The sequence below is a fragment of the Chelonia mydas genome, chromosome 1 (genome assembly GCF_015237465.2).
Source record: "Chelonia mydas isolate rCheMyd1 chromosome 1, rCheMyd1.pri.v2, whole genome shotgun sequence".
Taxonomy (NCBI): Eukaryota; Metazoa; Chordata; order Testudines; family Cheloniidae; genus Chelonia; species Chelonia mydas.
The window spans coordinates 221997737-222024812 of record NC_057849.1 but is presented as its reverse complement, the minus strand read 5'-3'; the positions used below and the strand labels follow the sequence as shown (position 1 = coordinate 222024812).

At 42.9% G+C, this 27076-nt stretch overlaps 1 protein-coding gene across 6 annotated transcripts in view; it reads right to left on the bottom strand.

The window, feature by feature from the left end:
• DUSP16 (dual specificity phosphatase 16) overlaps positions 1-27076 on the bottom strand; it is a 114323-nt gene that overhangs the window by 61480 nt on the left and 25767 nt on the right. The window contains exon 2 of one of the 6 annotated variants that reach the window (XM_027819292.3): positions 8420-8517. The exons of 4 other annotated variants lie outside the window; for them this stretch is intronic. The gene's annotated coding sequence lies outside the window, so the exon portion shown is untranslated. Of the gene's footprint in view, positions 1-2440; positions 2586-8419; positions 8518-27076 lie in introns of those variants that run through there. One more of the 6 variants, XM_043533319.1, reaches the window with a different exon arrangement.

The following is a 27076-nucleotide window of genomic DNA, read 5'->3' as shown; positions in this document are numbered from 1 at the left end:
AATTTAGGACAGAAACTTTTCAGAGTTAAGTCTCCAGAGGAGTTATTACAAACCTTAAGAAGATAAAGAGCTTCTTTGACAATGCAATTTTAAAATTTGCCTAGTTGACTTGCTCAGAAGGTATACACGATAAGCCAGTTACATTTCAGTCAAACTTTTCTTGAGTTTCACAAAAGGTGGGAGTATTTTACATCTTTTTAAAAAGATTTCTAGTTTCACTCTAAGAAGCTGATAAGCACGTATGAGCTGCATATGTCTTTTGTTATACCTCCAGTCTCTACTTCCTAGAGACTGATCCTGGAATATCAGGTATACCACAAGTGGTCATTCTAATCACTTCTTCCATCTGGAGAATGAGGCCAAAATAGGAAGAATCAAGGAAGAAAACCTATGAAAAAAGAAACTAGAAAGTTCTCTGAGAAATGGATGACTTGTTGCTTAATCAAGAGGCTAGAATGGAAATAAGCAGCTTACAAAAGCTTCATGCTGTACTAATAAGTTTTCAGAAGTGACTTAAAAATAGGTCAGTCCAATTTATGGCTGATACTTTGTTCTTTGGTGACTATGAACTCAGAATGATGTCAGTCTCCTGTTCAAACATGCCACATTTAGCAGCATATAGCTTTCCTGAGAGCCTCTTTCAACCTTAACACTGCTGCCAGATGCTTAGCTCATACTAAGCTGACTCAGGCATGCCACCTCAGTTTCGAGGGAGTTACGCTGGCTTCCTCTCAAATATTGCGCAGAGGGGTTGGTGGGGGGTTTTTGGTAGCGCTTTATTGACTTAAACCTAAACTGCTAGTCTAGAGCACCTAGGAAGCAGGTGCTTCCAGTTGTTTTTAACCTTTATGGCCTGATCTAGCAAAGTCCTGAATGAGTTTTGAAGGCACACAGCATCTCACAGTATTAGGCCCTTAGTTTGGAGACGCTTTGCATACAGGCCCAAAAAAAAAAAAAGAAAAAGAAAAAGAAAAAGAGGCAAACTCAGTTGATTATATAATGTTTTTAAACCAAAAAACAAATTTAGTTTTTCAATCTTTATTGTTTCAGACACAGATCTTGCCCAGGTTCTTGTAAAGTACTTAGGGGATTCTGGCATAAGGGATGGTTTATGAGGCTGCAAGTATATTGTGAAGTTCGGATTTAACAGTTAAACTTTGGTCATTGGTGGCCTGATCTAAAGCCCATTGAAGTCAATGGAAAGACTCCCAATGGCCACAGTGGGCTTAGGCCCTAAGGCAGAAAAATACTGTGGGTATCTGGCCAGTTACACGGAGAGTAGCAATTTTTTTTTTTTTGGGGGGGGGGGGGGGGGGGGGGGGAATTATCTATTGCTGTAGGCGTCTTAACAAAAACGGATTTATTTATTTCTAATGACAAAAGAAGCAGAGACTCCCAACACTGAAACATACATGAGGGTGTAAAGCAGGGATCGGCAACGTTTGGCACGTGGCCCGTCAGGGAAATCCGCCTGCGGGCCAGGATGGTTTGTTTACCTGCAGCGTCCACAGTTTTGGGCGATCACAGCTCTCACTGGCCGCAGTTCGTCGTTCCAGACCAATGGGGGCTGCAGGAAGCGGTGCCCAGCATATTCCTCGACCCACGCCGCTTCCCGCGGCCTCCATTGGCCTGGAACAGCGAACCACTTTTGGCCAGTGGACACTGCCAGTAAACAAACCGTCCCGGCCCGCAGGTGGATTTCCCTGATGGTCCTTATGCCAAAGGTTGCCGATCCCTAGTGTAAAGGAAAGTGCAATAGAACAGTCTACTAAACACCTTGTCCAGGGTCCACACTAGTAATGAAGTGATGCTAGTCCAGGTTTTTCTGACCAGTGGCGACATGAAATGTTTGTTTTTCCTGACACGATGTCATAAATCCATACCATAGACTACTCTGTGGTGCAATGCTGTAGCATGGGTTCCTTAGCACGCAATTGGAGGGGAAAATATCCCTTCCCACTATATGCGGAAAACTCCAGGCTAGATCAGGGCTGTTTCCAGCACCAGTGTCAGCTGCAGCATGGATAAGATTTAAGTTCTCTCTTTCACTGGTAGAGTGGTCAATGAAAAACTGTGGTCCTGCTAAACTACATTATAACTAGGACTGCTTGGGGGGGGGGGGGGAGTGGTATTTTCTCTGAAAAAAAATCTCACACAAAAGTGAACTGACAAATATTTGTTTCTTCTGAAAAACTGACCAGCTCCAACAATAGCGGAATACACAGAAATGAAAACTAGCCATACAGAATAGAGGGAAACCAAGACCCAATAACCTGGCTCTTCCAAACTAATAATGTTCCATGTTTTTCCCTTTTTCAAGGCTTCATTATACAGTATCAACAAACCAAATGGCAAGACAGATTTTCCAAGGGCAAGTACATGGGAGCAAAAAAAAAAAAAAAAGGTATGCCTTTTAAATTGTTACAGGAGAGATAAGTACCCTGGAAGTAGTTGGCCAAGATCCAGTGAATAAAATATCAGCTAAACAGCTCTCCATCTATTCAGATATCTTCCTGGGCTTTTCTGCTGGGAATTTTGCAGAGGATGGAAAGTCCAAGATTGCTGTCCCCAGCAGTGACTGTCAGCTGGTTGTGGGGAAAGAAAAATGGTGTTACACTGGGAGAACCAGTCTCTCCCTATAAATGCCAGATGCCTTTTGGATGGGAAAGTCTAGGTGAGGAGGTCCTCTTGGAAATGAGAGGTTGTCTCCTCAGCTCAGCTCTCCCCCGACTCAGAGGTTGGAAGCCTAGGTGACATATTTGTGGAATGGGTCAAGATATGCAGGAGGGAAGGGGGAGTCATTTTCCCCTCAGCCACAATTCCAGCAAAGCTGTCTGGTTTCCCTGGGAAGAGGTGCAGAAAGAGCAGGTTTTTCCCTTCAGGCTTCTTTTCTTGTTTGTCCACCATACTGGGACTGAGAAGCAACATGCCAGGGCACATGCTGCTGGAAGCCAAGAATTAAATGACCCAAACACCACAAGCTGAATGTCTGGCACACATCCAGCCAAATTAAAGCCCAATTGCATCAGAAATGTAAGATTTTGGTTTGTTTTTAAGTTCAGAGAAAAAACACTTTTCAATCCAGAGGGAGGTCTCGCTAACCCGCCTGCAGCTGTGGATGCAGAACAAAATTAGACGGCTCTTCAGCAAGATCAGGGAAAAGTATGTTTTGCCCATGTTTAAAAAAAAAAAATAAGTATATTCCTGAGCCAGCAATTGATAGGTCTGAGTCTGCCCCACAGAGCTGCAAGCAGGTAGAAGACCCATAGCAGCTATACTATGCTGATTTTTTATTAAATCAGTAGTTATTTATTTGTACCATCATCCAGATCAAGAGCGAGGACTTTCCCTGCAATTGCTGCTCCTGGGAATTACTTAAGAGATCTACATCAAAAAAATAATACAGTTGTAAAGTCAAGCATTCAGAAGTTAGGCCATGTCACAGATTAAGGTTCTCCATACAACCTTAATTCAGCCCCCTTGTGCATATGCATTATGACAGGAAAAGTAGTATGTGATCAGGTAATTAAACTAAGAACCCTGCCCAATTCAGTGCATGGGTGGTTATGCAACCAAGGACCCATCTGCTCTGCACTCACATTAAAGATACCACGGTATCAACTGAGCCATTCAAGATAAGAGATGCTAAAGTTCCAAAGCCCTAGTAATTTCCATGACATTTGCTTTATTTGGCAGTCTGTTTTTAGTACTTGAGAAAGTGATCTGCTTTAGAGACTAGCACTTTTACCAGTTATAAATCTAAACAAACAGCCAAAGCTTTTGCAATTGACGGGAATATAGAGCAAAACAAATGAGACCACAGAGTGCCATACAAAAAGCTTCATTAAGGTAATGTTGAATTGCAGATGCACTTGTATGATTCTGAGTAACTCTTTCAAAAACAGAGTTAACAAAAAACAAAACAACAACAACAAAAAAGGGCAGTCGGAAAGACAGGAAATTCAGAGCCAAGGTTCATTCAATTCACCAAGCCTCTGAAGGTCTGAAAAGTCAGCTTAACTATCTCAATTCTGCCCACAGAAATGCCATCCTATCAGAGTCTTACAAAACAAAAAACAACCCACTCCCCAAACAGAATCTATGCACCACAAAAATATATGATATTAACAGCAACCCAAAAGAGATGAGGACATATGCAACAGAAGCAAGTTCTCACAAGCTACTTTTTGGAGACTGGTAGTAAATTTGCCCTTTACCGGTTTGGTGCCCCATGTGACATTGCTATCAGACTGTCTCAAAAGCTGGCTCTGTAACAACCAGATATCACAAGACTGGATTTGGCTAAGGACACGTTCACTTTTTGCAACAACAGACTGGAAGAAGGATTGATGGAAAGACAAGAATTAACCGCATGAACTGTGGTTGATGTTTTTTTTAAAAAAAGATGTTGAACATAAATCTTTTAGAAGTTCATGCATGTAAATTGTTGGGAGTTTTCCCAACTTTTGCTAAAGTTTCCCTTTGTTAACTAATGGAGAGTGGTGAAAATAGTCACTGTACCATTGAAAAAAAACCCCACACTTCTTTTGGATGTTTAATCATCCAGTTGTTTTGCAATTAAAGGTGGTAAGGGAAAAAACAAGATTGAGATCACTGGCCAATCTAAAAGAATTATTTCATTTGCTAATGACATCACCATTATCTCAAAGTTTTCTGTCACAGTTAGGTATAAAAGAGGTCATTAAATTTGCAGTCAGGCCTGTTTCTAATCTTTAGCATTCAGCACTCAGACTTAACACTCACTTTCCTCTGGCTCTTTCCCCTCACAGTACAAGCATACTGTCATCTCAAAATCAGATCTTCAAAATCTCACCTGCCTCATTTCCCTTACACTTCTAAGCTCACTGAACATGTTGTTTCTCCAATCTCTAGTTCCATCCAAGACCCGCTCCCATCTGGTTTTCACCCCTAACAGTCCACTGAAAAACGTCTCTCAAAGTTTTGAGCTACCTCTTCCTAGCCAAAAATCTGAACTAGTGCATCATCCTCTTTGACTAAAGTTGTCAGGCACCAGTGATGCAGATGACCATGCTCCTCTTCTTGAAATCTTGTCCTCCTTTGACTTCTGTGACTCTATCCTCTCTTAGTTCTGCTCCTACTTCTCTAACTGCTCCTTCTGTGTGTCCTTTGAAGAATCCTTTTCAATCCCCTTCAAACTTTCGGGGGTGGGAGGGGTTGGGGAAGGAAGGTTCCATAATGCTTTGTCCCTTGATCCCTCTTTTCTCCCTGTACACCTTACCACTGGGTAATCTCATCCGCAAACACAAATTCAGCTACCATCTCTGTACGGAAGACCCACAGCTCTGCACAGCCCTTCCCACCTGCTTTCTTGTAATTTGGACATCAGCTCAACTCAAAACTCCCTCTAGGTCCTCACAGCCAGGCTATGTCAATCTTGCCAATTCTTTCTGCATCACATATCTACAATATGGCCTTTCCTATCCATCCACACATCTAAAAACCTCTTGTCCAGGCTCTCATCAACTCACATCTTTAATTACTGCAACAATCTTTTCTCTGTCCTTGACAAATACAATCCATATCCATCAGAATGCAGTTGCAAAGATCATTTTCCTAGCTGTCACTTGGATTATATCACCCCGACTTTGCATACCTTTATTGGTGTCCCCTTCTTTATCACATTAAAAGTAAGCTGATTGTCTTCACTTTCAATGCTCTTCCTGGCCTACCCCCACTCTATCCACCATCTTTCATTCACTATTAAGATATCAGCTCCTGCCTCCAAATCGGCCAATGATGTCAGCCTTCATCATTCACTTGTTACATTTTCAAATGAGCACCTTCGTGCTTTCTCTCATGCTGGAGGCGCTCCTTGCAACCATCCACAGAGCTACCTCCTCCTCCTCCAAAAATCTCTACCTAAAACCCTCCTTTGCCACGAGGCCTACAAAAACGAGACAATGGTTAGGCTCCTGGTATGCAAAGACCACTACTTATCATGCTGACCAATACTGTCTCATTGTTTCCCCCTACTCCCCTGTCGGTATCCCCGATATCTCATACTTAAGACCATAAGCTCTTTGGAACAAGAACCATCTTTGTTCTGTGTTTCTACAGCAATTAGCACAGTGGTGGGTCCTGTTCCAGGGCTAGGGCTCATAGGTGCTAAATTAATAGACACATAATACGGAAAAGGAACATATAGAAAATCACACATTTAAAAAACCAACAACTTGTAACATCAGCTTTAGAGGCCAAAGCCAGTAATATCTATACCCCCCCAAACACAATCATCCGAACAGTTATTGAACGCTTTGGGAGTTCTACCAAATATTAATGCTATATTTAGCTCAGGTCCATTTTGAAAGGATTGGTTTTATGATACTAGGGGTTTTCATCATAGCCATTTACAACATAGTAGTCTAGTAGCCCCACTTCCAAAAAATTTCCAGCCCCACACATTTATTCAAACCGATTTTCAAAACACAGCAAATTTTAAAAGACAAATTTCAGTCCCACTGATTTTAGAAGTGACGTGCAAAAAACAAAAAACAAACAAAAAAAACCTTTAAAAAAATAATAATAAATAATAAAATAATAATAATAATTAATAAAGTGTGGTGTGTATATAAACTAGGCCTAGAAACTTTATTTTATCCCCTTCAAAAGACAGGGAAACAAGATGGGGTATTTTTTAAAACATAACTAGAAATATCAGGAATGACAAGTCTGTTCTTCCCTGGTTTTGCTGGAGAACTTCTTAAGAGTGGATGGGTTCCTCAGGAGAGGTATATTGAGAGTCTCCATGCCTGAGAAGGAGCACGTGTGTTGCATTGCATTTAACAAAAACATCCCCCCCAGTGTTAATTATGCCTTGGAGTGGAAGGAGGCCTGGTCCACACACAGTTTTTGTACCAGTATAATTGTGTCAGGGCGGGGGGAGAGGGGGGGGAACGACTGGCTTGATTTTTAAATAATATGCAGTTATACCGGCGTACATGTGCCTCTAATGATGTAGCTTATTTCTGTATGGGAAGGGGAATAAGCTATACCAGTATATGCATAGTTACACCACTGCAACTACATTCACGCTGAAGGGTGGGGTTTGTACTGCATTAACTATACCCGTATAATTAAAGTGGTACAACCTGTGTGTTTACACAAGGCCCAAGTGGTAACAAAAAAAACCCCAAAGGAGCCTTTCCATTTCAAAAGCGGCGGTGGTAGGGTGGGTGCTTTTTACATGGACTTTCTTGCGGTGATTACCTCAAACTATTTTGCCAGGGGTGGAGTGTAGACAAGATTCTTTCTAACCTGATAGATCTCCCTTTCCCTCCCCCACCCCGCCCTGGATCTGTGGGATACCAGGAACATACATGGAGGCCCTGCACCAACTTTGGTCACTTGCAGCACCCCCTCCATTCTCCAAGGTACATATCTGGCCCCTTTTACCACAGTATCAGAGTATCTCACAGTCTTTAATGCATTTATCCTCAACTCCCCTGGTGAGGTATGGAAGTGCTGTTATCCCCATTTGACATTTGGAAAACTGAGGTACAGAGAGACTAAGTGACTAGCCCAAGGTCACACTGGAAGCTTGTGGCACAGCAGGCAACTGAACCCAGGTCTCTCAAGTCACAGGCTCTGCCCCCCACCCCCAGCACAGATCCATTGGAGTCATGATACCAGGGATTACCATCTGGCGGTACAGTTTCCAGGGAACCACATGGTGGGGAAAAGCTTATGTAGTCTTGGGCTGTAAGTCTTTCCATAGGACTTAGGAGGGAGTGGTGAAAGAGACCCAACCTGCACTGACTACGGAGGGCTGGGTGGTGACTGAGTGATAGTGTCATGAAACAAGAGTCCCCGTTTCACCTGAAGGAAGGGAGTAGGCAGACCATCCATCCTGATTTAAGCTGAGGAGTCCTGTTTTTCTATTGTTTGTCCCTCGTCTGGTACCGAGACAAAACTGAACATGATTTTATCTGGTCACGTGCATGGAAGACGCCCTTTTGAAGAGTGCCCTGCTCCCGCTGGCAGGACCTCACACACACACACACACACACACACACACACACACGAGAGGTCCTGCTGGCAAGGCGCTCTTCAAAATGGCATCCTCTGTGTGGTGTGACCTCACACGCAGCATTGAAATCAATGGGAGTTTTCCCACTTTGAGAGTGGGAAGAGACCCTTTAAGTGTCATAAAGCTGAAAAGACACAATCCTTTTAAAAAAAGAAAAAATCCACAGGGAAAGTAAAGTCAAAGCAAATCAGGTGCAAAGAGGAGCCATTAAGTGCTAAAATGCAGCAAGGAGAATGTTTCCGTTTACCAAGTTCCCTGAACCATGGTCAGTTTCCATTGTTAATCAGAAAAATCTGCTAAGAAAAGCAAGTTACTACACAGTGATTGAAACTTTTTAACAATAACAAATACCTAGAAATGTTGATCTTCACAGAGCTTTACAAATATCAGTCAGTCACTTGGTGGCTGTGCGAAGTATTTCTTGTCCCATTTTTTCACTGAGGCGGCATCTGGAGACCAAAGGTAAGCAACTTATTCTAGGGCACAGAGACTGTGTTAGAATCAATAGCAAAATCTAATCTAGACTGGGGCGTCTTCCATGAATAGGTGTGTCTGAAGGGTTTGGATTCTTTTTATTCTTTACAAAATATAATAAATAATAACAAATAAACAAACAAACAAGGTTTTAAACACTACTGAGCATCTAATGAAGATGCGTTGTGCAGGGGGTCGGACTGGATGATCATAATGGACCCTTCTGACCTAAATAAAAAAAAAAAAAAAAAAAATCTATGAAATGTTTTTTACAAGATGGTGTTAAATCCGGTCTACAGTAGGTGCTAAAAGATGCTTAAAATTTTGTTAGCAAAAGTGTGTGTGTATATATATATATATATATATATACACACACACACACACACACATATACACACAGAAGTTGCAGAGGTTTAAACTTAAATTGGTTTTAAAAGGATTTAATTAAACTGTTGCAAATCCCTGCCTGGGCACTGTTCAACTGGTTTAAACCTGTAGCTGTTTATCTTGCTCTGCAGAGCACACCTTTTGTTAAACCAGTGCAACTTTATGTATAAGTCAGGCTCTAGTAAAAAGAAAAGGAGTACTTGTGGCACCTTACAGACTAACAAATTTATTAGAGCATAAGCTTTCGGGAGCTACAGCTCACTTCAATGTGATGAAGCTTAGTGTAAGCTTATGCTCAAATAAATTGGTTAGTCTCCAAGGTGCCACAAGTACTCCTTTTCTTTTTACTAGTTAATCAATTTGTTTTAACACCTTGATGTCTAACCTACCTTGGGCCTACTATTTTCAGGAAAGAATTTTCCCAGTGTCCTGTGTGGTAAACCTTGTTTCAAAAAACTCGCACACTTTCTCAGAAATACTGTTGTTATCTTTAACTGCTCCTTTGTGGTCCAGTGCAACTGTTGTTTCTCTAATCTTTGTATACTTAAAGAATTTCATGCTAGTGTTTTTATATCTTTAACTTTTTCGTCTCCTACACTTCCATTTCACCTGCCGTGGTTGAATTATGCTCCTTTCTATTTGCTCCACTGGGTTTGGATTTCCATTTTCCGAGGCATACTCATTTGTCATGAATAACCCCTTGGATGTTGCTATTTAACCATAAATGTTTCCCCCCCCTTGCCTTCCTGCTTCCTTTTCTTGATAAGTGGTATGCACACCTTCTGTAACGCTTATGGTTTGTTTAAGTAGCTTCCATGCTGAGACTAAGGATTTTAATTTCCTCACTTTTGACTTCTGAATCTCTTCCCAACCTCATACGTTCAAAATAGAATTGTACTGCACTGTCACCAGAATAGCTCCATCTTTATTTGTGGTGTTTAATGCATTTGATATCAGGAACCCCTTACCAAGAAGCCTTCCTCTGTAATGGAAATTGCTTTAGCTAGTAGACCCTGACATTCCATTAATTAGAAAGGATATTCTACTGCAGGGTGACTAGATGTGCATAGTCTGGCAGTGGTGAAAGAGTAAAGAAAAGAGATTGAACAGTCCATGCTGCTAAAAAAGAAGAGTCAAGGCCCCCATTACACAACTAACTACATTTGTAATGAAGATGTGTTAAAATTCCTAACCAAGCTGTCATGCAGGAGCCCTAGGTAAGGTTCTGACTATACGGCAAGTTACAAGCAGGTCATGAGACAATGGTTTTGAAATTGGGTAGTTTATAATTACTAGGTTAGTATGTTGAGCCCTGTGTGCACAGTGGTGGAGAGGTAAACTAACAGCAAAATATGCAAAACAATCTCATGAGGATCAGTATGGCAGGTGTAGAGACTTGCCTCTATTCTGAGCATAGATGTGGAAAAATCACCATGGCAGATTTTTCTTACTCTTGTAGCTTGTTAAACCATTCTTGAATGGCATTAAACTTCCCCTATGTTACAGCTTTTCTGTTGTAAGAAAAGCCTTAATTAAATGAATTGGTTGTAATCACTTCCCAACCTTGCCTAAAACAGTATGCAACTAAACAGCAGGAGAAACAGTGAACTGTGACCCCTCTCCCAGCTTATTCATATTGACTTTGAAGCCAATTTGGAAGGTGACCTGAAAAGGGAGGGGGAGGGAAGGAAGGAAGAGCAGATTTGTGCCACTTTTTTTGCTTCATTTTGATTTATAGAAGGTTTGAAAGTTTGTGTGTCTGTGTGTTTCCCCCCCATTCCCACATTTTACTCCTAAAAATTAGTATGTTTTTTGCTGAAGCTGTCAGTTGGAGGCCCCAGAGATATACCATGAGGGCACTGTCATTCTTAACTGAAGAAACTATTTGTTAATCATAGGAATTAAATAGTGCAACCGCCCCACCTCTTTTTTTAAATGGTCTCTGTAAAAATCACTTCTCTTAATTGGCTGGGGGTATTTGGTTGGTATTTGTGGCATCATAAGCCTGTGATGATATCCATAATCTTTCAGGAAATCAGGATAGATAAAACATGAGTTTTTTAATGGGGAAAACCCACAATCTTTCAGGCTGTCTTTTATACATCATAATGAAACAAGATTCCAAACCATTTGAAACCACCTCTTAGTTCTTGTGCAGGTTAAACACAGTGTTCTTTAAATCATTCAGATGCTCTTCCTCTTTCCCTCCCCTGAAGCAGAAATTACCAGTCACACTAGACAAGGTGGGAAGAGACTGGGGTTTTCCCTACACTTTCATCTATGAAAATCTTCACACTTTATTTCCCTACCATCTCTTCTTTGTAGCATTTGTAATGTCACTTCTCCTCCATCATGTAGCATCTTTAACTGCTGTTGTAACCTACAGTTTGTGTCGCCTGGTAGGTGTGCTGAGCACTGACAAAACCTGATTGCTATCCCAGGAGGAGGATAGAGACATTCTTGCATGCATGCATACGTACATATAGGTTTTACAGATAGGGAAATGAGAGCCCAGAATTAGGTGTGTGCAGTAACATGGCATGAATTATTGATTAATCTGCGTCACTTCTCTTGTACAGGGATCCCTATTTAAAGAGACATGTCCAGTTTTTTTAAAAAAAGTCTGAGGTTTTTCATCAGTTGTTGCAAAGTAACACTTACGATTACTATCCGTTTAGAAAAATCCGTTTCGGTTGTGGTTACTGTGTGCATTGACAGTGCAATGTTTCTAGTCCGTTTCTCCTGTCTGTTCAGTCTGTTTCCCCTCTTGTCCGTGAGCCTTTCCTACACTGAAATAGTTATCTGACAGTCCCTCGTATTTTTTTAAACATTTGTTTAAATACAATTGAATATAGTACAGAATAAACCGCATATAGCCTTTTCAGCTGCACTGTTATGACTTTTGGGGTGGGGGAGAGGGTGATCAGCACAAGCAACTTCTTTTCCCCTGGGTTTAGTAGGCTTATTCCTCAGGCTAGAGAGGTACCGTAAATTTTCCAAGTCCTTCTTATGTCTCTGTCTTCTGCCTGTGTGAGGTGGCACTCTGACCAATACACACACAAGCTTCTAAATAATTTAGTTATGATGTCGTCGTTGTTTCTGCATCTCCACACTGGGATGTCATAGTAGCTAGGGGTGACAGATTCTCAATTGGCGTAAATTGATGTAGTCACTTGATTTTTTTTTTTTTTAAATGGAGCTCTGCCTGTTTACACTAGCTGAAGATCTGGCCCCGTATGAGCAAAATGCTAAGTAAAATCTTAGGTGTGGTTTCTTTTGGGGGTGGGGGGGGCGGGGATTCTTTTGTGTGTCTGGTTCTCTATAGGGAAAGGGAATGGAGAAGGAACCTGCTTTGTGCAGTGTGTGGAGTTTTTTTGTTTAGGTGGGGGGTTTTTATTGGCATCTTCCAAGTCTTTTCAAAACAGTGATCTATCACCACAGATGGAGTATAGGTTTTTGTTGTTGTTTGTTTGTTGTTTTTTTTACCTTTTTAAATTTATTTAAAGTCAATTTAAATCATCCAGCCTAATTCTAAAGCTTGGAAGTATGTCCTCCATGTAAGTTCCACTTCACCCATCTTCTTTCCCTCCCACACCAGCTTTATTTTTTGTGTAAAACCTGACAGGTGTGGTGTGAGCACAATAGCAGGAACCAGAAACTCCTGTATTTTAGGCCTGATCTACACTAGAGCCTCATCAAATTGGTTAGTCTCTAAGGTGCCACAAGTACTCCTTTCTTTTTGCGAATATAGACTAACACGGCTGTTACTCTAAAACCTGATTAACTAGTAGTAAGTCACCGTATCCACAGGATCTACAGCCAAGAGTTATGAGGGAAGTAAAAAATGAAGTGACTGAGCTGAGAAAAATATGCACTCTCTCCTTAAAATCAGGTACTTCAGAACGATTGGAGAGAACATGTTGTACCTATATTTGCAAACGTACGAAAAGTAATCCAGAGAACTAAGTCAGTGAGCCCTACTTTAGTACCAAGTGAACTTGCTGAAATAACTAAAAGTAGAATTATAGAACATTTAGAACATGACAAATCAAAACCGCTTTGGCAAAGGAAAATCATGCCCCTCTAACATATTAGATTTTGAGTACGTCAACAAGTGTCTAAAAAACTATTTGATGGGATTTATTTGGACTTTCCAAAAAAAATCTGACAGAGTCCCTAACAAAAGGCTATAGAAGGAATCTAAATCATGGAGCTAGAGATAAAATATCACCACAGATTAGAGACAAAGAGACAAGACAAAGTAGTTAACTTGGCAAAAATGTTAACAGCAGGGTTAATGTTTTTGCCACATACTTCTGTTTTAGACCAGTGTTGGTTAACATTTATTAATGACCTGGAAAAGGGGACAAGCAGTGAGGTGGCAAAGTTTGCTAGTGACAAAATTTAGATTAGACAAGGCTACTGTGACGAACTTCAAAGGTTCCTATCCAACCTAGGTAATGGGCAGCATAATACAGATTGAAATCAGTGTTTACAAAAGCAAGGTTGGAAGGAATAATTTGAATGACCAGTTTCTAAACTGTGGCTGCTCATGGAAAAGAGATCCAGGCATCATTGTGGAACTGCTCAATGAAAAATGTCTAATCAAATGCAGCAGCATTCAAAAACCAAATGCTAAGATTAAAAAAAAAAAAAAAAAACCATCACACACACACCCTGAAAATATTATGCCACTGTATTATCAATGGCATAGCCTCACCTGGAGTACTGTGTTCAGTTCTGGTTTCTCTCGCGCACAATATTTTATAGATAAATATTACGTCTCTGGCTATAGCTATATCTAATAATATTTTAGTCTGTCTCTGACCATATATTTTAATATGGTCAGAGTCAGGTAAGAAAAGTTATTACAGGTATGGAAAGTCTTCAATATGAAGAGAGACTAAAAAGACTAGTACCATTTTGTTTGGTGAGGGGACACGTTAGAGGTATACAAAACAATGGTAAGGACAAGGTAAAGTCAATCACTCCTATTTACCTATTCTCAAAATGCACGGACACAGGGAGATTGAATGAAAATGAAAAGTCAAATCAAGTCGGATCTAAAAAAGAAAGACTTTTAGTTGTCCTCTCTGGGGTTTCTTGCACATTCTTCTGAAGCATCAGGTGCTGGCCACACTCACAAATAAGATACTAAATTAGAGTGACTAGATCCAGTACAGCAATTTCTGTGTTTCTACCTATGGAATCACCAACACCATTTCCTAAATGTTCCTTTGAGACCCCATATCCAAGTGCTGTCTGAATCTCGGCCCAACCCTGCTCAGCTTGTGAAATGTGAAGAAAACACAGCCCAAAAGGATAGGTCTGCAAGACTGTTAAAAAAAAGTTTAAATAAACTAATATTAAACAGTTTCCTGTAACGTGCTGTCCCTAGATCTATTTAGACTATGGTTTTATATAGCACTCATTCAAAATATTCCAACATGCTTTACATATGGTAAGCAAAGAAGAAAATGCCAGTAATTTTAACTAAGGCAGTGGAACTGAAATTCATCCTCATGTGAAGACTATTTGTAATTTCTTAACTCTTGGGAGACCAAGAGATTTAAAATGGATTAAGAACCCTTCAGACTTTAAAAAGCAGCCAGTTCAATCCAGTCCTGGTGTGTAGTGACCAATAATAGCTGCCATTAGACGGAATATGTGAAATGAATTTGTTGTTTCAGTCTCATTTCTAGCAGACATGTCCAATCACAAAGCCACAACTGCAACTATTGGCTGTCTCAGCAGAGAGGCAAGCATTGAATAGGTTTGGAGAGGGGAAACCTTTCATGCCTTGATGGTCCCTCCAGGACAGACTAGAGACAAAGCAAGAAAGACTGTCAGCTGGTGTACTGAAATTAAGTTAATTTACCTCAGTTGAAAATCTTGCCCACTGATCCTTGGGCAGCAATAGAAGAGCAGGCTGGCTGGAGATCAGAACAGAGAGGGAGAGAGAATGGTTTGAGGAATATTTATTTTAACATCTAGAGAAGTTTTATACTTTGATATTTTGCTTATAAGGCATCAATCAAAATTTTTCTGTTTTGCGTGTTTAGATTAAAGCTGTTTGGAGCAGTGACCATTTCTTCTTATGTGTTTGTACATCACTCAGTGTATACACACCACTCACTAATATAATACTAGATTATTTAAATAAAAAAAAACAAACAATAGCAGGGTGGTCTGTGGAAGCTAACACAAGCACCACTGTGCCTGCTGTGACTAGAGGGCATCAGTCTCCTGGATTGGATATTTTAGAAGCACTCCAGATCACTAGTCACATATACCGTATCATTTAAAGTTTAAGTCATGTTAAAGGCAAAAATCTCTTTTCTACCCGAACTAACCACATACTTATGTTCTGTACAGATGTAAACATCCAAGGATAAGTGAAGGGGGGAGGGGGGAGAAGAAGAGGTAAATCATGCATTCATCAAGAAATCAATTAGTGAAGACTGATATATACATTCCCCCCCCTAAGGTGCATCTATGACACTTCTTTACAGGTGCCTGAGAGCAAGTTATTTGTGGCCTACTGTCCTTGGGCCTTAAATAAACAGAGGCCTCTCCAGATGACGAAGAGGTAGGCTATTTTTATGGTGTAGTATTTGAAATGCAATTCATCTGTTGGTTGCCTTTCTAAGTTTTACTGTTTAAAATCCATATCACAAGACAAGGAAAAAAATATACCCTTCCCCAAGAGCAATCACATATCCCAATTCCACATGCAGGATTTTGAGTGTGCCTGTTATATTATGATGATTTAAATTGAACTAGGATTACAAAGTTACAAAAACAGTATGCTCTTAAACATAACTCCCACTCAAAGCAAGTTAGTATTAAAGTTTTCTTACATTCTCTAGTTGGACCTGTAGTATTTGCAATACTGATCCTACCAGAAATTGTATTTTCCTATACTTCCTAAAATATTGTTGGACTACATCTAGTGACTACCATATATTAATTGCAAAAAACCTATGTTAAAATACCGTACCAAAGTTGGGTTTGTTTTTTTGGGGGGAGGGGAAATACAACCTTACTCGATACCCACTAGCACAAGGCTACTAATCAGAATGAAATACCTGCCTTGTCACCAACCTAGAACCACACTCCCTATCGTTTAAAGGAACAAAGCCCAATTGTATTACAACACTCTCAAACATTCCATTTTAATAGCTTTTTTTTTCTCCTTTGCCCACCAGCTTTCACTCTACTTTTCTTTTTTTCTTTCCCATACTAGATCATAGTGCATCTTTTCCTGCACTGTCTCCACTGTGTTTCTTCTTTTCTCTCTACTTATATCACATCCTCTCTTCCTCTAAACTGTGTTCCCTACTTGTTCTCCTCCCACCCAATTCATCCCCATTATCCTAAACAGCAGCAGCAAAGTCAAACTGGCTTTATTTTTGTCAGTTTCACCACTGCCCACCTGGCTGTGGACAGCCACAGAAGAAACTGGAAAGACTGAGCCATTTCCACCCCACTGAAGCTTGCTGCTGCTCAGAGTGTTGCCAGAGGCACTGAAGCTCAGCCTGCAGACATGGGAAGATAGTACTGTACATCAAGGTATACTTAATTATGTTTGCAAAGTTATCTACAACCATAATGGCTAGAAAGCTTTGGGGGGAGGTGGGGGGAAATGGAGGTAAAAGAATGTGGTAGCAGTTTTGTTTGTGTTTTTGATTTGTTGGGAGGGCAGATGTTTTGTTTTTAATTACTGTAGCTTACATTCTGCAAAAGCGGATGGTATCTGACGGGGAGGGGGGGATTGTTTAAAAACTCCTATTTTCCACAGGTAAGTAGAATTTTCAAGCCCAACTGTAGCATATGACAGCCAACTTCTGACAGCAATTAGAGACCTTTCAGGAAGGTGGTGGGGGGGAGAGTTATTTGCCCCCATATTAATACAAGAGAGAGTTTTAGGAGAGAGAGAGAGAGAACAGAAAAGCAGCAAATATTTCACTAAAAATAATGGCTGGCCCTCCGGAAAAAGAGATGTTACCACATAGGACAAACAACACAGAACAAATCCACCCGTGCAAGGGATTTCTGACATAAATGTTCCAAAAATCTGTGTCCTGCCCCCCTAAGCATTGTTTATTTTCAGATACATCTCAAAACAACATTTTCTCCAACTTTAAAAGATACACCAATTCAGCAAAGAGCCTATTATACCTAAAACCCACTGACTTCAATAGGACTTGAGCACTTTGTTTTGTTAATCACAAGCTTATATGTTTTGCTGAATTAGGGCCAGAGACAGCACTTGTCCATATTAAGGATGGACTCTTGCTAAGGAATTTTTAAAACCCCTCACCCAGACCCCCACAAAAATTGCTTATTTTAATTAAAGAATTTCAGTAACCTAAGCCTTTAAAGATTTCACCCTGGTTTAAAATGCCCTAAAGGCCATTTTTCTGGCAAAGCAGATGGAGTTCTGAAAGAAAACTTCGTACTCTTTAAAATTCCCCAAACAAACAATTATGTCTCTTTAAACTAGTGTTTGCTAACAATGTCACTATATTCAGCTATTTTTAGGTGCTGCTAAGTGATGGCCTCATAAGTGCATACAACTCCAAGCAATACAACCCAGAGGTTTCTTATTAGAACAAGGGTTGGAGGCTAGCTCTCAATTGTGTCAGTGATAAGATTTCACCACCATCACCCCCCATCCTTTCCTACTCTACAACATCTTAATTATAGACTGAACATGAGACCTAAAAGCCAATGGATCAAGAAACATCCTGCCTATTTTGTGTAAAATCTGGAATATTTGTGCCACAGCTGGATTAGAAAGAGGTTAGTCATTCAATAATTTCAAAGAGAGAAAAAAATTCTCAAAATACTACATCCCCACCCCACCCCACCCCCTCTCAAGGTTTGAGTTAAAGGACATATGTGTTCTCATTTAGCAATGCAGACATTTCATACCCACCTAAATCAGATGTTGCTATACAGACTGTTTGGACAAAAGTAGCTAAATATGCTTGGTTACTACACCATTAAATAAAGCACATAACGGACTTGCCATTAACTTTTTTGTCCCTTAACAGGCAGAGGTCATTAATAACTCATAACATTGTTAGAGACAAACAAAATACCTAAACTTCCCCATTGCTTTTCTATAGGTTTCATCTCAACAAAAGCAGCTGATAGAATATTACTCTGCATTTCCTCATACCAGAATAGGTCACACCTGCACTGTGTTGTCAAATCATACCACATTGGTTCACTGGGTAAAAGATTTAAGGGCTACTCAAGTTTGTCCAACAAAAACAAAAACAAAACAAAACACCAGCCACCACCACACACAAAACAAAACAAAGAAAGCCACTGGGTTATGTTGTTTAGGCCCAAAACGTGTGTCTCGCTTAATCGATACAATCTCACCCCCCACCCCAAGGCAAAACTTTTTCAAAGTGCCTACTGCTCTACAGTATGAATAGCTGATTTGCCATTTGTCTTCTGCTATTCTGGATTTGATCTTTGGACTGTTATATGGAACTCACAATATGTTAAGCCTCTGTGCTAAGACTGGGCATCTATATTTTCTCTTAAACGTTTTTCTCCCTTGCTCAGCAGTCAGGACAGCTTTATGAGTTACTTGAGAAGGGAGTAGTTTTGGTTTGGTTTTTTTTTTAAACTGAGTTCATGTTTATACTATTTGCTCTAACCATTTTATTTGGAAGATACCTCTAATTTTCTCCAATTTTAGTGCAACTCTTCCAATGAGGGCAATTAATGTACTGATGAGGAACATACCTACCATTACCAAAGGCAGATTTTGGAGGGAGGGGGCACAAGTCAAATCTAACTCTTTTCTCCAAACTATTTTGGTAATCAGACAAAAGGCTGAAAGCCTTCAAAAACAGATTCCCCAGGATCATTACAAAATCCAGAACGGACAATGAACGTAGTGCTCTTCAAAAATATTCTGGAAGGCACCGTATGTTTTTCAACTCTGTCGTCATCACAAGGGAAGTTGATTGTTCCAAGGCAAAATTTTAAAGTTCTGGCTCTTAAGAAAAAGTGACAAGGCAGCACAATGACTAAACAGGTTTAACTGACAATATGTGGGTGACACAATGAAGTGAGGTGATATTTCTGGGAAGTGAAAGGAAGCATAAATGTTCCTTAACCACCCCTTCTGGTCTGGCTCCTCTTCAAATAAGAAACATTGAGCCTAGAAGACCAAAATCCAGCATGAATGGAAGCTATTGGATTGACAGCTCTACAGGAAGTCAGGCAGCTTCTTAAATATCGATTGTGATGACTAAATTTAAGCTGTTCTTAAAATTTTGGCCCTAACGTACTTTGTAATTTTAAAATACTTTTAACAAGAGTAATAGGATAATACTAGGATACTGTTGTTTTGCTGGCCATGCTCTTTTGCTCTGGGAAGTATCTATTCCTAATTTACTTGTCTATTCGTTGTTGTGTTATGGTCTAAGTGGGGTAAGGCGGAGACATCAACTTTTAAATCAAGTGTAGCTGCAGCTAGTTTTTCTTTTAGCAATTGGTTGCATTGAATTCAAAAGGTGGAAGGAGGATGACGAAAGTATCATTAAGCACATCTACTTTTTATAGAATTACTTCTCGTTAACTGATGTCTCTTTATACAATTTGAATTAGAGTGCAATTTAGATTTTATATAGTACCTTTCATATATTCCAAATAAGCATTACAGTCATAAACTGAAAATTGGTAGCATGGTTGATGTTTAGGGAAACACTGAAGTCATAACAGGATCTTAAACAGTTCTCACACACAGCCTTCAGAATTAGAACCTGTTTCAATGGGGAAGAGAGCAAGTTAGTCAGAACAGTCAGATTTATCCTAGACTGTTAGAATAATAATTCTATTAAGATGATGTTGAAGTAAAAAGAAAACAGTACAGATTTTAAGCATAGAAGTTTCTGGTTATCAGGGAATAAGGTACAGATTATCAAGGGGTGCAAAATTCAGTTTAGGAACGGGTGGCGTAAGGAATACATAATCTGCAATCTCTCCGATTGGGGGTAAAAGTTTAACGGGTCAAAGTACAGACATTGAGATATGGGGGTATGTTGTTCATATAATGGCTATGTTCAGGTGTGGAGTATAATGAGTGGATACGATGATGAGGATGGATTTACCCTCATTTGGTGGGATTTAATGTTCAGTGAGTTTATGGTTCCCGTTCATATGGTCCAATGGAAAAAGCCTCTCAGTCCCTTTCCCATAGTTGATGCATGATGTCGTACCAGCTCACACCTCCTGGTACTGTTGGTGGCCGGTGATGTGTTCGATGTATATGTCCCTGGACCATTGGATGATGTCTGCACGAGCCGTGTATAGCGTCGACTGATCCCACAGGTCCACAGCACACGCTCATTGCTGGGGTCCCAAGCGCCCAGGGTTCCGACGAGCGGGGCATCCATCTGCACCTCGTAACCCTTCGCTCTCAGGGTGTCGGCCAGGGGGGCGTATTTTTCCAGCTTACGAGCTCGGGCTTCATGGAAGGCCGCGGTCCTGTTCTCAAAGGAGACGTGACGTCGACGAGGATGATCTTCCTCTGGGCCTCGTCGGTGACGACCACGTCGGGTCGCAGCGGGCTGTCAGTACCGGGGATGGCGCAGTTCACGGCGACCTCCCCCAGGCGCGGTGCGATGGTTTTCACCAGGCGGTTCTGGGTGGCGTTGTGGCGCAGCTGCCAGGCTCTGGAGCGGGGCTTGCAGCTGCACAGGACGTGGGGCAGGGTCTCGTTGGAGTAGCCGCACTTCCTGCAACGCTTGTCTCGGTTCCCGTGGCGGACGGCTCCATTGAGCGGGACGCCGTTGAGCCGGGCACGGTGGATGAACAGCCAGTCGGCGAAACGGGTGAAGCCGCCCCCGGCGAGGAAGCGGTTGCTGGCGTCCCACCTGCTGGTCAGTTCGAAGGCTTTACCCTGGTCCAGTTTACACTTCAGGGTTTCCATGTACAGTGAGTGGATGGCTGCCTTCAGGGTCCCCTCCAGCATGCCCCTGGCGCTCGGGGTGACTGTGGTGTTGTTGTTGGACCTGATCTGCAGCACCAGGACTCCCAGCTCCTGACGCTCCTCGCACAACTCCCAGCGGCAGCTGATGCGCTTCCCCAGGCAATGTGTGGCATTGCGAGCACGGGACCACAGTGAAGCAATGTCGCGCCCGTCCCGTCCGAATTCACCATCCAGGAAACCGCTCTGGAAGGTGGCGGTGTCTTGGTTGAAGGGTGCTCTGCCGATCCACTTCTTTGTTGTGTCATGGAGGGCGTTTGCCGTGATGTTCCTTACCATGGAGTCGGGTCACATCAGCATGCGGAAGGCGAGGGTGATCACCACGATGTCACACAGGTCGCCCATGCGGGGGACATTGGCACCACCATGCCTGTGGGTGATGTAGACCAGCTCATTGCTGGCTCTCTGGGGAAGGAACAGCCACTTCTTCACCAGCTGCCAGACGATCTTGTCTGCCTTGTTGAGGGGCACTTTCGCCACGGCAGATCCCTTTAGGACAAATGAGATGCAGGGGATCAGGAAGGTGTTCAAGGCGTTTATCTTCTGCCATGGTGCTAGCAGGGAGGCGTCAATCTTGGTGGCATCCTGCAAGATCTCCTGGATGGTGTCCTCGGGTATCTGCTGGACACGGAAACCCGTCGGCGTGCCGAGGTGCTGGTACACCTGCCCCTCTGCCAGGGGGATGATGGGCTCGCCCTGGATCTGGAACCCTGTCGTCTGCACTGAGTCCCTTTTGCTGCTGTTGATGTGGAGAGTTGCGCACTTCTTTGCATTGAAGCGGAGCCCCATCCAATCGGCAGCTTGACTGGTGGCATCTAGCATACGTTGGAGGTTCTCTGGATCATCCGCAGTCAGGATCAGGTCATCCGCATGAGCCAGGACGCTCACCCTCTCACCGTGGAGATTGAAGCCATCTGTGCCATTGGAGATCGCTCGCAGCAATGGCTTCATGGCGAGGTTAAAGATGATGGGGCTGAGGGGACAGCCCTGCTTAACTCCGCTCCAGATCGGGATCTCGGCGGTCTCCCCTTTGACCGAGCGAATGGTGGTGCTGCATCCCTCATCCACCTCTCGGATCACACAAAGGAACTTCGCTGGCATCCCAAACTCCTGGAGCGTGGCAAAGATGTGGTGGTGGGGCATGGACCCAGAGGCGTTAGCCAGGTCGAGCCACGCTACCGTGCACTGCCTCTGCACCCTTCTGGCTGTTTCGATGGTGGTTTGGAGGACAAATTTGTGCTCATAGCAGCCCTCGCAGGACATGAAGCCTTTCTGGATGGAGCTGATGGCTCCCCTGCTCACCGACCACTCCGTGATCCTCAACGCCAGGCAGCTGGCATAGAGCTTGTACATCGTGGAACAGAGGGAGATGGGCCGCCAGTTGCTGGGGTCATCCCACTCGCCCTTCTTGTACACCAGTACCGTCATGGCCTTCTTCCAGGAGCTGGGAGTCTGGCAGAATCGCTTGCACTGGTTGAAGAGCATGGCGAGGACCAGGCAGCCGGGATTTCGCTTTTTCAGGAGGCTGTAGGGGATGCTGTCTTCCCCAGGAGCTGTGTTTTTTGTTTTTGAGAGTCTGGCCATCACTTCCTTGGGCGTATAGTCAGTTTCCAGGACACCTGCTTCGTCGACAAGGGGCGGAGGCACTCTGGACGCTGCACGTCACTCTGGGCTATGCGGTTGAATACATCCTTGAAGTAGCTGTAGACACTCTCAGATGGGATCATGCAGTAGGGCGAGGGCCCGTCTAGGATCTCCCTCATGGCCTTGGAGCGGTTTGCCCGGTACAGCTTTTGGATCCTTGAAGCCGCTACTGGATCGTAGTGGCGGCTGGCATCTCTACTTCTGCTCCCCTGGTGGTGGTGGTGTGGTTTGCAGCAGGCGTTCTGTGGGCAGGCGGGGCATTCTCCTGGTTCGAACTTCTCCTGGGAGCGATTTCTGCAGACAGTTCTTGGGTGAGCCTGTCTATGAGGAGGTCGAAGTAGTCAAAGGAAGCTGCTGCTTGTAGCTCCTCAGTCCAGCCCTCACCATCGGCTGCTGGCCGTCATGGTCCTCAACCACGTCTGGTGCAGGCTCAAAGCCTGCGTGGTCGGCCTGCCATCTATCTCATGGGTCAGGATTCCCTTCGGTTGGGTGCTGGGGCGGGATCTCTGGCAGGATGCTGGTGTTGCTAGTGGTCGGAGAGACGCAGTCTGGCTCGGAAGTTGCTGGGACACCGCTGATCCTTCTATGAGTGGCTGCTGCCTGGGCGGTTGATGCTGGAGTGTGAGATCTCCTGTAGGCAGTGTCCTGCAGAATGGACTTGGGGGCCGTGCTGGGCCGTCTGGCAGTGAAGGCCCGGTGCTTTGCTGCGGCTGCAGGGATGGTTCCTTCAGTAACGTCTGGAGTTTGTAGGGCGATCTGGGGCATGGTGCTGGCTCCTCTGGCTGCTGGAGTTCGCAGGGCGGTTTGAGGGGCGGCGCTGGCTCTTCCGGCGACAGGATCTCGAGCAGCTATACGTGGTGGGGCGCTGATCCTTCTGGGGACAGGGACGTGCTGGACAGGTGGCAAGGTAGCACTGAGTTGTCTCAGTATGGAGATTTGCTTGGTGACATGAGAGGGTGAGACGGGCCTCCTGCTGGCGAGGACCTGGGTGATGTTCCCTGAGGCAGCTGGTACCTTCTCGATCGCAGCATCCCGTTCCGCTGGTCTGGCGACAGGGGCAGGCTTCTTGACAGGGGTAGGCTTCTTGCAAGGTCGCTTTTCTTTGTTGAGGCTCAGGAGCAGCGGCCCGGCGTACAGCAGGAGGGCTGGGAGCCAGGGCAGGAGACTCTGTTGTTCCCTTGAGGCGTTTCCTGCAGGCGACTTGGTGCGTCTTGCATTGCTTCTGCGTCTCGAAGGGCAGGCTGCAGAGGGCACAGCTGAAGGCAACCCCGCTTGCTGTGGCATCTCTTCAGGTGCCTGGTGACGACACCGAGGAGGTGGAAGCTTTGGGGCGGAGAGCAGATGGGGCAGATGAGCATGTCCGCAGCGAGGGGATACTGCAGGTAGATGGTGTCCTCATTACCTTGCATAAGGGGGGTTCCAGCATCATCAGCGGTATCACTGGCTGGTTCATCCTGGTGTGGGCGGGTAGGGTCAAGAGGTCCGGCTGGGGGCTCAGCAGCTTCTTACTTACAGACACCCAGAGCCAAGCAGGACCTTAACATCTTATCTGAAATGTGGCACTAAACTTGCCCCCAACCCTACCTCTCCCCCATGCATAGTACACTGCAATATCTTCATTGGCCTGAAACCCAAATCCTGGCATGAAACAGGAGCCTTTCAAACCAGGAGTGAATTATACAGATCAGTCCAAAAACAACAAAAAAAAATATTAGCAATAGGATGTTGCTATTCCAGTAATTAATAGTGATTTAGCCTTAAACAAGCCTTACTATAAAACTACTTCATTTTTCTTCAACTTTTCCTTATAGAATCTAATTTATCAGGAGTAAGGGGTGGGGGGAAGCTGCCTACAAATTCTCTCCTATTTTGAGAGCAACATCTATGCTATCCATGCAGAGCCAAAGCCTTCTAATCCAGCAGGCTGAATACATACTAGTCATTCAAACCCAAGAATGTGTGCATAAAAGGAATTTCATTCAATTAGTCTCTGTTGTCCTCTTCATTTTATGCTCTCTGCAAAAGTTCTCAGTCACATGTTGCTACCATTTAGCACTCAGGTCAATCTTTTTGCCTCCCATCACCACTAAATACTATAAAACATTGAAGACAAATATGCAAGAGCATTTAAATGAAAGACCATATGTGCAGAAACACATTAAACTATAATTTAGTCACTAAACAGCCCCATTTCACGCACAGAGCAAAATGAAATACAGCACAATGAAACTAATTATCAATAGTTTGATCTCAACATTACGAGACCTTGTCCAGTAGTTTAGGGCTGAAATTTGACCTAACTTAAAATAGTTATAGTTTTATGGAGAATGTCTTTCATATTCTAATTTTTGTAGGTTATCATTCAATATTTTAAATGAGATTTATCATAAGAAATCAACAGGCTGTATTTTGTACTATCATTTTATCTAGAAAAATTAAAACTATTATGTGAGAGGAGATGGAACAAAAACAGATCAATATTTGTTACACGTAAAAAGAAAACTGAGAAAGTCTTACCTTAAATGTGAAATATTATAAACAAAAGGGTGTGAAAACACATTTGAAAGAACCTATGTGTAGGGGGTTTAGTCAAGTCACTGAAAAAGGATCATCAAAACTATATCTACCCAATCTGTTATATAACAACTCTAATATTGTGTCTGAAGAGAAATGTTTAAAAAGTTTGCTGAAGGTGCACGGCTCGTGTTGTGTCAAATAAAGGCATAGATTTAACTAAGGATTTCCTCAGCTAAAGCACCCTGTTCACCAATTAATTTGGCATATTTATGGACCATAAATGCTATAGCTAATGATTCAGTTAGTTCACACAGTGCGAGAAAGAAAAATCAGAAGAACTGCAGTGTGTGGGACTGGGAAGATGGAGGAAAGGTAACAAAACTAAGAAAGGATCATTCTGCCTACCTCACTGCACCTCAGAAGTTTAAAAAGATACAACCACACAGTGCAGTGTCACAGCAAACCTTCTAGCACCAATGGCAACTTTCTTTCGCTCTCTCTTCCCTGCTTCTCTAGCCTGCCCAATTATTTCACTTTGTTTCTAAATTGCAGGAGCATTTCATAGGGACACAAAATGGAACGAAGCCAATCTTCTCAGAGCCAATTCTGAGTAGGTCAGTCTTGGCTCAGTAGCAGACTACAGAGTGCAGCAGGAGACGCAAGGCCTTGCCCCCCCTCTTTCCTCCTCTAGATGCCGACTTGCATCTGGCACTGAGGAAAAATAACTTACTGGTGGCCAACAAGGTCACCACTAGAGATGCCAGCAGCTGCCAACAAGCCATATCCCTAAGCAAACTAAGAGATGCTCTGACTAAACTACAGAAATTTATAAAGGATGGAGCCAAACTGTCCCTTAAAATACGTTTCCTTTTCTTCAGACGTTAAATGAAAGTTCTAGAGAGCCCAGAAGACCAAAAATGTCTATCCAGAGATACAGCAAGGTCAGCAGTAGTGGGCTGCTATCCCTAGCCCAGCAATGTGCTTCAACTCAGAACCACCTCTAGTAGTGAAGGCAGTTCAGATTCCAGGCTTGTTTCTCAACTCTGCTGCACCAGTTGTATCCTGGTAACTTTACTGAAATGAATGGGGCTACACTATTATATAACTGATGTAATAGATTGAGGATTTGGTCCTTCAGGTATCTACTAGAAACATGACAAAGACCACTCACTCACACTTCACCCACCTCAGAGAGATGGCAATGACTTCCAAACATTACTGTCCTCAGCTGGGTTGAAACCAGAGCCAGACACAAGAGGCTTTATATCAGAGTGTCACCCAATAGCCACATCTTTTGACCCCAACTTTTATTCATGCAGGAGGACTATGCAGACTTATACACATGCCACACGTGTGTTAGGCCAACAATTAATAGTCATGAAAAATGAATTTGCCATTTTCTGATGATCAGTTTACTCAAAGTATTTCTCTTCATAGAGCTCATGGAATGCAAAGACACTTTCTGATATTTGCATATTCCACACAAGCAACTCTATCTCAAACATATTAAATGCACTCCAGAAGTCTTGGGGGGGGGGGGGGGGGGGGGGGGGGAGAAATGATCTTCTACTCTAACATACAGAGACATGCTACTTCCTACACAAAACATCCAGAAAACCAGGGCATGGCCAGGCAACACCCAACAAAATAGCCACAAGGACGCAAGAGATTTAAAAATAAAAAATAGAGACAGACACGAGCTAGATTATACCCTTGGGATCGGCATACTAAGGGGCCCCTCTGTACACAATCCATGTGGCTCGTGGGACAGAACGCAGGTTTTTTCACTGTGTAGTAGGGGAGGGTATGTGCAAATTCTGACCCCCCAACCCACTGGTCAAACTCCCCCAGTAGAAGAATACAGAGGGAATTCAGATACTCTCCTACATGGAATTTTCTGGTTCCTATATGGGCATTTTCATAAAGGCATCTGATCTGGCCCAATCTCATTGTTGTACAAGATGTTT